Here is a 7,710-nt window from a genome sequence, read left to right as displayed (position 1 = left end):
CTACCCTTATGTCTGTACTAATTCAACGAGCCCCTCATTCATTTTTTACTTTTTATTTATTTGTATATAGTGAACACCTTGCCGGTCCAAGCCAGAGTGGGGCAAGAAACACTCTTAACTAGTACACACACTACGGCAAAAAAATACCACCAATAAAATATATAAAAGACAGGCGACAACTTAACAGCTGGATGTCTTTTCTCCAGAAGTAAAAACCCCATACATAACTAAATACCACAAGTAAATACCTCAGTCAATACCGAACTGAGTATCACAGTCACACAAACTTCAAATTTTGGATCCGATCGACAAATAATTGTACAGTTTCTGAGTTGACTGCGCTTTACTGTAATTTGTTCCTGTAAGAAATGGAGCAGGGAAAAATAATGTCTGTGGGCATTGTTGTGGCTAAAGGGTTGTCGGAGAACGTTGTTGTGGTTTGTTCGAGAAGAGTGTTTGAAGAGTTGAAGGAGGTAATCTTCTTGTGGGATTTTAAAGGGACCGGGGTACAAAAGATATATAAATTTCAGTTTAGGTGCTATTCTTGGGTGAGCAAATAAGGAGAGTTCGGGTCTGTTTATTAAATTTGTGCCGCTAGTGTGTCTAGAATATTCTGAGAAAATAAAACGAACTGTTAAGTTTTGAATTCATTCGATTTTCTTTATGAGACATTGTTGATGTGGGCCCCAATTACATCTGCAAATTCTAGGGGCTGGCCTTATTGTGGTTTTAAAGGCATTTAGCTTGACTTCATGGGGTGCTTTACCTATAGTTTCCTTTTTGAAACCCTCCCGATTTAGAGCGTATGACTTTAATATCCGACTCCCAAGTAAGGTTGGACGTAAGCTTTACGCCTAAGTATTTTACATGAATACTCTTATCAATTTTATTATTATCAAGAGTGTAAGTAACGTCCAGTTTTTTTTCTATTTAGGGAACGTTAGGGTCACAGTTTTTTTTTGGCATTGAGTGTCATCCCCCACTTTTTATACCGTGCGGAATCAACTGCAGTGAATAGTTAAACTGAATTTGGTCTTTGGAATTTTTGTAGGGGGCTTATTTAGTAATCACAAAAACAACAATTAATCATACAAATGCAAGCTAGAGAATGCGAATACAGGTTTGTCTTGGTATTCAGAACACAGCAGAACGTAGCAATAGAACATAATTCAAAACATAAAAACAATCTGAACAGCAACAAAATCAAACGTTAGCACTCAGGAAACTTCCAATAGCCGTAAAAACATTCCGTAAGCGGTACGTCGTGCTGGTGCTCCAAATTTGTACGGTAGAGGTGGCTGGTGGCCGATGTCACAGAGTTGGTCTGTCCTGGCATGCGCAGTACCGTATGAGGGAGGGATGGTGAGCACGCCGTCGGCTCTATGATGCATCCTTCCGGCGCATGCGTTGTAGCGTGGCCCTGGGAGAGGGAATTTTTTTTCGGGCACGTTAACGAGACCGCCCTGGCCACAAAGCGACCAGCACAACGATGAAAATCTGAATGAGCATCCGTTTCTTCCCGGTGCAACCAGGTATGTTCACTTTTTTTTGCAAGAAAACGGACCGAAACGGAGATCGAGTACCTTTTATACAATGTATCTGTAAAAAAAAGCTGCTAGATATAAACTTCTAGTTGCAGTATTTTCAATCTATTGCACATAGTATCGCATGTAAGCGACATGTTTGGGAGATCTGGAAGGACGCTAAATTTTATGCAGGGGCATGTAAAAACTTCGGAGAAACGCTATAAAACGATGACTAGTTGACATGTCTGTGCCGTATGGGAGTTACACTGATTGATGAACTCGAGAACGTTCTCTGCACCCTTATGTGCAATAAACTTCAACTTCAACTTCAACTTCATAAAGGGGGGGGGGGAGCAGGAGGCGATAAAGATGATTAAGTTGGCCGTCATTACACGGGACTTCAAGGCAGCCTGAAATACTTTTAAGTGCAGAGAACTTGAGGCGCTCACCTTGTCGTCCTAGCTCGCTAGTTGGAACCAAGAATATTGCCACGGCGTTACGGCGTAGCCTGTCACGGTCCCTTCGCCGCGGCGTAACCCAGAGGCTTCGAAGCGAAGCGGCTATGCCAGGATAACGTAGCATGAGCTAGTGAATTCAGTTGGTTATTCTTTGCTTTCCTGGTTGTCTAGGATTAGCTGATTATCCTGCTTACTGCTGCTTATCATCCAATTCTATCCAATCCAATCCAAAACCAATCCAATCTAATCCAATTCAATCCAATCCAATCCTCGCGCTTGCGCAGCACGGCTCTCCAGGAGTTACGCGAAACTGGTCAACCTCGGCCAGTGTAGCCAATCGAATCAAATCCAATCCAAGTAACGCTGTTGTTCGCGGCTCACCCCGCTGCGCGGCGTAAAAAATTACGAAATATAATTACAATTTTCCTGGTCTCGTTTAATTTTATTGGTACTTGTGCCCTCCATAAGAAAACGGTGTGAAGTTTAATCTAGGAATTTCGCCTAACGCATGTGCGAGTACTGTATCTTAGCTGGCGTGTAATGTCGAAGCCTCTGCAAAACGCATTCTGTTGCCGAATGGTTACATGATATCGTTGATTCGGTGGGCGATATGTGGAGCTATTTTTTTATCTGTGTCATCCCAGAATAGGGGAGCCCCCCACCGGCGCGCGCCCGACTATCAGCGCCTAAAGCTGGTCGCAATAAATTTATCCAATCGCGCACTTTTATATATACTTTACGTGCCCCGTCTTTTTGTTTCAATAAACATTTCCAAGTTTGCGCTTATATTCCGTACCCTTGTCGACAAATTCGTCTTAGCTATACGCAAGGTCATTCAAGATGAAGCAGCACCCATTAGCCCCATTTTATGTCCTTTTAAACTTATTTCGCTCCCTCTGTGGGTGCTACCTACGAGTGTGTGTTATATTCAGGAGTGCATTACACTTATATCCGTGAAAGTGCGATTTGCGTAAAAATACATGGATTAGCACGGTCGCTCGCTAGCCCCAGTCGCTGGAGTCTAGCGTGCTACGAAAAGGGCGCTTGTGATAAGCGCCTTAAGGAAGTTTTCTAAAACATGCTGGTGCCTTCCATTTTAAACATGATAGTGTTTCTTGGGATACTTCGACGCAGAAATTTCGGTCTGTTTGTGACTCGAATCATCCTGCCGGCCACAGTTAGAGGAGATACTGAACAAGATGTTTATAATAAGCACAACCATTTTTAAGCATATAAATGTGGTGGGAATGTTCATGCTTGTCAAAATTGCTGAGCAAAAAGCAAACGTTCCGCATACCTGAGGCAAAAGATCAATACATAAGTGATATCAATATGAATATAAATATCAATACATCAATACAAAAGAATGTTCCTTTATGAAAGATTACATGAATGTTCAGTTATCGCGACATCAACTGAAATAGTGCAGCCCCAGTAGCAAAAACATTCGCTGTACAAGAAGGCGCCATCTCGCAGTGGCCCTTGGAGACCAAGCGCGCGTTTCTTTGGGCCAGTGCCAGGTGGCGCCACTGCTATCAAAAGAAATATCTCCGCCGGTACGTTGCGGGGTTCATGTTTCTCGTCAACATTACGCGGCGTCGAATTTCATGTGTCGAATTTTATTGTGTGCGGAGTGCACATAGCTCTGGAAAGGATAGCGTCAGATACGCAATTTTAAGGGCGAAGCTCCTCTTGCTCGGGCCCTGTTACGGCCGTACACGGTACATTGTACACGGCATATTGATGATGATTGTGGCTGGATCCTCCTAGGGATCGGCCAACCAAATATTGGCCGAAGAGGTCATAACGTTCAAGGCGTTCGTTGCTACCCAACAAGGACGACAGGAAGAAGAAGAGGTGGTCATTCGTAGCCTGCGAGCTCAAGACTCTTGCTCGGGTCCTGTCCCGTCCCTCGTTGCTGCCATACACGGCGGAAGGATGATGATTGTGGCAGGATCCCTATAGGAATTGGCCAACCAAAGATTCGCCGAACAGGTAAAAACGTTCAACGCGTTTGTTGCTACCCGACAAGAGGAGAGGAAGAAGAAGAGGTTGTCGTTCGTCGCCTGCGAGCTCAAGGCCCGTACCGGGGGTATGCGACAAAAGACGCTCTGCAGAAGGCGATGGCCAAGGTGGCTAAAATGTCTCACACCGAATTCGCCAACTTACCCTTGGAGATTCTCATCGTCCCAAACAAGCCTTACATAATCCCCCCAAACATCGACGTCGTCGACGGGCTTGTCAACGGAGCGGTGGAAAGGTTGACGTGTTGATTCTTTATATGATGTGTGGGCGAATGTGTCGCGGTTTTACCGATAAGCATTTTAACTTCGCCCCTCTCATCATCCTTCACTTCGTGAAGATGGCGGAATTTTGTCATCGTTCAGCGACCATGGTAGTGATGATAAAGTGCCAAGTCTAGGCGGGAAGACGTGCGTACAAAGTGCACGGAAATCACCGAGGACGCGACACTGCAGTTGGAGGAGCGCCGGCGTGCCTACGGCAGTCATTTCGAGCATGCCCAGGAAACGTACTACCAACCTGCCGAGTGCCTAGCCGAAGACCGCGAGGCGAGACGCACCCGGTAGCAGCACGACACACACATGGCGCGAATCATCTGTTTCCGGACCCTTCGGCCACAACGCGGTAAAAATGAAATCTCTTGAATGAAACCACAGTTGCACCTGAGCCAGCACGGAAATGTTGGGGAACGAGCATCACGGTTGGGCGGTGGAGATACGAGGACGTATTCAGCAGAGGCTGCAGAAAACTGTCGTCTTTCGACGACATTTCCAGCGAAGCAAGCAGATACGTGGGCAATGTTGTCTCATTCTGGTCCTTACGGATACTTACGAAAGGCTTCCTTGAGGCATAAGATAATTTTTTTCCCAATACGGGCGTTCGAAGCTCGTCACCGCTGACTGGACAAGCCAGTGCGCGGGATAGGTTAAGTCGAATGAAACTTCTCTGATTCCCAGTACCCCTCGAATAGCGAACCAGCGGCTCCGGGCTCTTTCCGAGGTCCCACGACCAGCCTGTCTGCAGGAATGCTGGTATGCTCTGAACCGCTGTTGATGCTGTGCAACAGCGCCGGCTGTATCAACTGTCGCACCTTTGATGCGATGTAGACGCGAGTATCTGCTAGCAAGCTTGAAACCTTCTGTAGGGAGCTGGATGTCTCAGAGAGACGTGAGGTGCCGACGTGAACAGTGGCTGCAGACCAGGCTGTTGGCTGATCTGCAGTGTTGTGCTAAATGGTTGTAGTTCTCGGGCGACGCCACTTCTGCAAAGCAGGTGCGGACGTAGTCCCAAGTGTTGCAGAGATGACACCAGGGCGGCACCGAAGACACAGATTGGATGCCGAGAGTCATTTACGCTAACGTATTTACACGCGAAGGCGACGACTGGCGTCTCTCCTGGACGCGGCGCGTGAACGGGACATGATTATCTGATCAACTCTCCTTTCGAATTTTCGCCTGGACGCGGAGGAAATCCATGTACTTTGATTTCCTGGACCTGGCAGAAGAGGACGCAGAGACCTCAAATGCGTCCTCCCGCGACTCTTTTAGTTTTGCCGGCATAGGACGTCCAGATCGAGGGCCAAGGTTCGTAGCAGAACGTCATAGAGCACGACGAATTACTGGCCTGGGGAGATCCCAAGGCCCTCCAACACGTTCGAGCGGAAAGTGTCGATGTCGTAGACGTCCCGCAGTTTGCGACGTGGTCCGAGCCCGGTACCGGTTCCAGGGTGAGCAATTTGTCTGCGAGAAGACGTTAATAGATAAGTCATAGTTGTCATCAGCCAGTCTCATGCAATCGACTGTGACATTGGCCGGACCGGTCAGGTACGAGAGCAAGTACTTGAACTTCTCTACGCCTGGCATGGTTGGGTTCGAGTAAATGCTGACGTCGTACTGCTACGAGAACCATGGCCAGTCGCGTAGGTCACCCGGGAACGTTGGTATTTGAAGCTTCGCGAGTGCGGCGAAACAGGTGCCCTGCCTTGCCTGAGGGCCACCCAGTCGAGGCTGCGGTAACGCGCTCCCAGAAGGCACACCAGACTCGGATGTAGTGCCGCCGGCAGGAAGGGCCCAGCTTAAGAAGGAGCGCAGGCGCGTTCGATGAGTGCAGATGCGGTCTTCATACTCTATCGCGGCCAGAACGCCAGCGTTAAATTTATCTTCCGTGGGGCTCGCGTGAATCTGGCTGTCGAGCTGCTTGTCTAAGGGGGTTTCAAGATGCATCTTCAAATCGAGGGTCGATGCTGGCGGGTTCTCCAACAGAACGTCGAGGGCCATAATCTGCTTTGTGAATGGGACGACGAATTGTGTATATGACGTGAGCCAGTGCGACCTGACAGATGTGCGTTTCTGCACCATGAATTGTGTGGAAAAAGGAACGAGCGGATCACGCATCCGTCTGTCGAGTTGCAAGCCAACCGACTGCCGTCTGAGTCGCGCTCGCGGAGCGAGCTCCCTCTGGCTGCGCTCGTGGCGAGCTTCTTGCTCTCTATTCAACAGACTGCAGACGCCTGGCCATCGCAAGCGATGTGTTCGTCGAGAGTGGTAAAAAGTTCCAATTGCGAAATGGTGGCGCTGACGGGGTAGGAAGGTGTCCCGAGGTCGATGCGTAAGAATTGAGGCCTCCAGGCATCACAGCTGAGAAAACAAGGGAGTTGTGTGGAGTATAGGAATTATGATGAAAGCGTCGTTGACGTGGAGCAGGTGATGTTTATGCAGTCCGGCTTTTCGGTTAGTGAAACAGCGGAGGAGATGGCAAAGCTGGGCGATTTGAGTGTACAGTGTCCGCAGAGTCATGCTGAAAGATGGGGCCGAGGTCCCGGGGTGTATCGCTGTGGGGCATGCGGGTGCCACAAATGTTTACTTAAGGGAGAAAGCGGTCCGTCGCCGACCCACCATGGGTACGAAGAGAGCTGATTTTTAAGACGAAATAGAGACCGACAGACGCATAACTCAGATGACATGGGCACAACACTTAAGTATGTTCAACACGCAGAGCTTTCTACTGACTCGCTGTTCGTGTGATACATTTAAAATGTTCTACGCTGATCCCGCTCTTAGTGTGTGTTTCCTGTGTATGTGTCGTGTGCGTTCATACAAGTGGCAGGCCTTATGCACCACTCTTCCCTACTAACCAGTAATCACCAGCGTCAAAGGAACCAGAGTGGACCACTTTTTTGTTTTCTTTACTAAATTTATTTACACTTCAAAGCAATCGAACTTTCACTCTTTTCAACTTGTGCACATCATTCACCACCATCCGTGACCGTATCCGCCACCATAGCCGCCGTATCCACCGCCATAGCCGCCGTAGCCGCCATATCCTCCACCATAGCCGCCGTAGCCGCCGTGACCACCATAGCCGCCGTAGCCACCATAGCCGCCGCCGTAGCCGCCGTATCCACCATAACCGCCACCGTATCCGCCGTAGCCACCGTAGTGTCCGATCAAGCCGGCACTAGCGGCAGCGATGGCAGTTGCCACAAGGACAAGGAGGAGCTAAGAAAAAGAGGCAATGCAAAAATAATATTTTCAAGTTGAATTACGATTCAGTTTCCCTCAGAATTTTCAACAAAATATGGGCAGTGAACAGCCAGCTTTCCGGAACATGCTAAATCAATGCATGCACTATCACGCATTCGCAATAGCAGATATTCGGGCAAGCCGACGTCTCTCGAGGACGCTTTTGGGTAGAAGCAGCTGCTG

Source organism: Haemaphysalis longicornis, unplaced genomic scaffold (genome assembly GCF_048455015.1).
Source record: "Haemaphysalis longicornis isolate Haplotype H1 unplaced genomic scaffold, Haemaphysalis longicornis Haplotype H1 scaffold_4, whole genome shotgun sequence".
Classification (NCBI taxonomy): Eukaryota; Metazoa; Arthropoda; class Arachnida; order Ixodida; family Ixodidae; genus Haemaphysalis; species Haemaphysalis longicornis.
The sequence above is the reverse complement of the archived record's forward strand: the minus strand, read 5'-3'. Positions refer to the sequence as shown.